We start from the raw sequence: 5,316 nt of genomic DNA on the forward strand, positions 1-5,316 counted from the left end.
CGGAAAAAAAGTAATTTTCCCGTCATGTGATTTCAAGACCTCAGATTTAGAACTTGAGGTCTCGAAATCAAGCATCTGAAAGCACACAGCTTCGTGTGACAACTTGGTGTTTTTTTCTTTTATTAATATCTCGCAACTTCGATGACCAATTGAGTTCAAATTTTCACAGGTTTGTTATTTTAAGCACAGGTTGAGATACACCAGTTGTGAAGGCTAGTTTTTGACAAGTACCAAAAGTGTCACACTGTCTTTAAACAATAAACCTAAAGGAAACAGACTGGGCAAATTTTCCTTTGCTCAATTCCCAATTCTTTATTTTACTTGTAGGAGTTGTTGAGACTATGACACTCTGAGATGTACGAGAAGATTTGCGGACAGGCACCCCAGCAGTAAGGCCTCTTGTAAGAGACCCGAGCCCATAAAGTACGATTGAAACTTTACTGCAGTGAAATCTTTGTCATCGTCCTGCAACATACCAGGTCAGTTGTTGTCAATCTTTTGTTATTTTGTCTATAAATAAATTTGCTAAACTCCAGTACTGCTAACAAAATAATAGGTTTTACAGTTACTGAACTCCTGTGTTGAAGCTTTGCGTCCAGAATTCAAACAGTTTCAATTTAATTATTTAGTCGCCAAAACAAACCCTTTGAGGTGTGATTTTGAATGATCGTATTTGGATATCTAAATTAATCCTGTGAGTGACACATTCTATGTTAAAGACTATGCAGAGCGCCCTTTATAACGATGCATCAAGATAGAGCTACTGGTTCCCTCTCAATGTTTTTGAAGCTTGCGGTATGCTAATTGCTTGCAGTTTGGGGTCATTATAAAAAACAACTCAGCTATCAAGCCCTATGTTAGCGGTCACCCTTTTTTGTCAACCTCTTTGTTCGGCCGGGGAGTGTCAGTCACAGCCATACAGCTGCAGTGTAGCCAGGCATCACACACTGGGTGAGATATCTTGCTACATGACAGTTATTGGTTGTGTGGCTTCTGACTTTCACCCCAAACAAAAATATTTTTAAAAAGAGGAGACTGTCAACATAGGGCTAGATGACACAGTTGGTAGAGCGCCAGCTCGTTGATCTGGAGGTCTTTGGTTCGAGTCCCAATTTATTCACTTTTGTTTTTCAACCCCAAATCATTTTCTTCACAGGTCTGTAAGAGGCATATGACCAGACAAGCAAGCACAAAAGAAAATAAGATCCGCATGAAAAACCTCTTCAGTTGTTCATATTCTGCTAAGATGTTGCCTAGGAACAAGGGACGCTAAGGTAATACTGCTAAGAATTATCATGACAACAAATCATTTTGTGAAAGATACATGTAAAACCAACATTGAAAGGGAGAGCAGTGTAGACAGACTCATGAGCAGGCCTAGAATTTCATGTTTGAACATGTTGAAAGGACAAAGAAAAGAGCACTTCCATTTGATACTTGCATAAATATTATGCACAATTTCAATCCTCTCATGGATGTCAACAAACTTATGAGGGACTTTTTTAATAAGTCCTGTTGCTAAGACACAACTGAGTCTGATTCTTTATCATGTTAAAACTAAGGTCATGAAATATTAAGTGTAATAATTAGCTTAAACTAATTAATTAACTTTCTTATTTATTTTAAAATGAGAACATTAATTACTAATAGTTAGCTTACAAGGTAGTTGCATATCAAAGCACTTTTGCAAATAAATAATTATGTTATAAGTCTTGCTTGATGTATGATCCCATGTGACCTTTACTTCAAATTTCGTAATTCAAAAGTTCATTACTCATGAACCAAGCAAAATTCATCTTGAAGTGTGTAGGACCCAGTTTTTTAGTGGGACGTTAAATCAATGCAAGCTCATTCAGATGGTAATTGTTAAATGCGCGCTAAAAGAAATTATTTTTTAATTTTATTTATTTAATACTACAAAATCTGCAGATATGTGAGGCCCAAATGGAAGCACAACAATGTTTTTGAATAGGTTCACTGCACTCCTTTTCCATCATCTTCTACTTCCCCTTTCCCCCTTTTTTTACTGGTATCCATAAATGTTTATAGTCAAATGCCTTACTACTGGTCTTCACTCAATTCGTGTACAAACTTCTAAGAGAACAGACCAAGAGAGGCCATCAGCAAATCTCTGTCGCAGAGTCTGTCGCACATTCAACTACCATCCCTATCAACTCCGGAGAACTTGCAACTTCATAAAATAGTGTCCAGTGCCTTTAAAGTTTTTGTGTGTGGTTTTGTTTAAGATTACAGGTTACTATACCTCATACATATTCATGATCGAGAGTCAAGTTCTTACAGCTCAATTCATCATCACGTGCCAGGTGTTATTTTTGCTATTAGATTAGAAAGATTAAAGAATATTATTTGCCAAGGGCACTAAAACGCATTGAGATGGTTGCTGTGAAATGGGCTATATACATTTAAAGACGTCAGGTGATTTGGGTTAATAGGTTGTGTTATCATGTGTTATACTCTTTCTTTGTTTCACTTATTATAGGCAGTGGACAATATTGGTAATTACTCAAAATAATTAATTATTATCAAAAACAGAGGCTTTAAAGGTCCTTCAAGCCTCTATTATGCATTTGCACCCCATTCGCATAGTGCAACATTACTGCGAATGTTGTATTGTGCCGGCGCAGCGGTGTATACTGTATGTGTGTTTGAGGGTAGGTGTAGTGACCCAAACGAGTGTCTAAAAAGCTTCACAAATGATCGTACAATGTATTATCTTCTTGTTTTCTTTCAAGTTAGTGTGTAAACCTTTCGAGGGGCACTTTTAACCATTAAACAATAATACATATCAGACCACAGAAGGTGATGACTTTTTTTCTTGCCACTCCGCAGTTATTTTGCACGCCAATTTGTCATCACCTTGCTTTTTGCTAAAGCAAACATCTAAAATGTTACGTGCCTAAGCTAGCATTCGCTCGTGAAATAGGTTTACGCTTAAGCAATTTTTGTTGCTATGTTAAGCAAACAAATTTTCTTACTGTTAAACAGCCCTATGCCATTGGGCCCTTCACACACACACAGTGCAACATAATTGCAATATGTTATTGGTGTGGCGTGCAGCAGTGCATTTGGGTGTGTATTTGACGTGTGTTTGTATGGTAGGTGTAGCGAAGTAAACGCGTCTGAAATGTTTAAGGAATGATGTACAAAGTATTATCTTCTTATTTTCTCTCAGGTTGTGTAAACCTTTCAAGTGGCGCTTTGAATCATTACAAATAGTACATGGAAAACAGAGAAGGCGTTAATTTTTGTTTTATCGCCACTCTGCATTTATATTGCCCGCCATTTTGTCAGTAGGGGGCCTACCTTCTTCTATTTTGCTGCAGCAAATGATTTACAATCTTGTGCGTGCCGTTTGTTTACGTGCTTAACCTCGTGAAATATGTGTACATCCTCCATGGTTTAAGCGATTATTTTTGCTACGTTAAGCAAAAAAAATTGCTAACCATTAAGCAGCTCTTTGAAATTTTGCCCTGTTCTGTTCAACAGTTGAACAGTCTGTTTTATCAGTTGTTTATTGAAAGTGTGTTATGTTTTTCATTTATTTCCTTGTATTTTGTAACTTAAGTGTCAAGAACAAAAACAGTTTGAAAAGGATTGTTAGACTTGGGTCTCAAAATTATCAGAGAGCCACAGAGAGACTTAACCAAGGTCAGTGAGCGACAGATACTTAAGAGATAATCATGTACTTAGGCAATTGTTTAACAATGATCTAGAACACCCCCCTCCCCCAAATAGATGGACATTTCTGTTTTGTTCCATTCAGACCTGTTCTGAGTGGTTTTTGTTTTGCACTTGTTTTCAACTGTTTTTGTATGCTGGGTGTCAGCTATTTGGAGGTCTGGTTCACCACCGTTTATCTGTTTACACTGTATTTATAAATTGTTTTGTGGTTCTTATTAATGTATATTCAACTAATGTGTTTTATATTTATTCAGTTGTCTGTAATTGCTGTGGTTTCACACCACTCTTACTTACCTGCTTCTTGTCATTGTGTCAAGTAATCTATATATTTTTAACTAATTGTATTTTGTTTACTTCCAGCCGTAACTGTAAATGTTTTATATGAAGCACGCCAACAGAATTAATTGACTATTGAAGATTATTAAAGTTTTTTTAATTGAATTGAATAGCCTCTGTGCCTTTTATCAACTTCTTCCTTCAAGAAACAACCTGAGGTTTGACACGCTCATTTTTCGACTGTCATTAAATCTACCACTGTTTTGGACTGTAAAACCGCTCTGGTCGGAGAGTTCAACATTCATGTTTTTGATCCCAACAACAAAGAATCCAAGGTTTTTCTGAACATGCTTGAGGCTGCTGGTTTAAACCAACTTGTGTTTTCATCTGCTCTACCCAAGCTACTCTATACAAGTACTTGAACACGATAGCCTTGTACACCATTTTAGATTGCAGGTAAAATTTGATAAGTAGGCAAGGCTATTGTACGCAATAGCTGCGTACACAATTTAAGGAGAAATTTCACAAGTACACAATGCTATCGCTTGTACACAATAGCCTTGTTCACATTTTCATGCAAATCTTGCTAATTGCCAGACAGAATTTGCTAATTTTCTGACAAAATTTGATAAGAACACAAGACTTTTACCTTGTACATATGTTTAGGCATAAGTACGCAAGGCTATATTGTACACAATAGCTGCGTACACAATTTCAGGCAAAATTTAATCAGTACACAAGGCTATTTATAGTCTTGCAATTTGATAAAGTACACAACTCCTGGCAAAGTTTGATAATTTCAGGCACACAAGGCCTTATACACAATTTAGGCAGAATTTCGGGAGTGAACAAATACAATTTCAGGAAAATTGTTGATATATTCAGGCAAAATTTGATGATTACACAAGGCTTGTACACTATTTTAAGGCAAAATGTGATAAGTACACAAGGGTATTACACCGTTGTACTTGTTTTAGGCAGAATTTAGGGATGTTTCAGACAATTTTGACATGTTCAGGCGAAATTTGATAAGTACACAAGTTACTTGTTTTTAGGCAGAATTTTGAGAGTACACAAGGCTATAGTCTTGTACACAAGTACACAATTTCAGGAAAAGTTTTGATATATTCAGGCAAAATTTGATAATTTCAGGCAAATTTTGATGATTACACAAGGCTACAGTCTTGTACACTATTTAAGGCAAAATGTTTTAAGTATACAAGGCTATATAACACCCTTGTACTTGTTTTTAGGCAGAATTTAGGGAGTACACAAGTTTTGTACACAAGTAGACAATTTCAGGCCAAATGTTGATATATTCAGGCAAAATTTGATAAT

The 5,316-nt window shown here is 36.2% G+C and overlaps 1 long non-coding RNA gene across 1 annotated transcript; it reads left to right on the forward strand.

The window, feature by feature from the left end:
• Nucleotides 1–331: 331 nt before the first annotated feature.
• Nucleotides 332–3,721, forward strand: LOC139935285 (uncharacterized). The gene is made up of 2 exons (XR_011785791.1): nt 332–479; nt 1,157–3,721. It is a non-coding gene; the product is annotated as an uncharacterized lncRNA (long non-coding RNA).
• Nucleotides 3,722–5,316: the final 1,595 nt, after the last annotated feature.

The sequence above is a fragment of the Asterias amurensis genome, chromosome 3, assembly GCF_032118995.1.
Source record: "Asterias amurensis chromosome 3, ASM3211899v1".
Classification (NCBI taxonomy): Eukaryota; Metazoa; Echinodermata; class Asteroidea; order Forcipulatida; family Asteriidae; genus Asterias; species Asterias amurensis.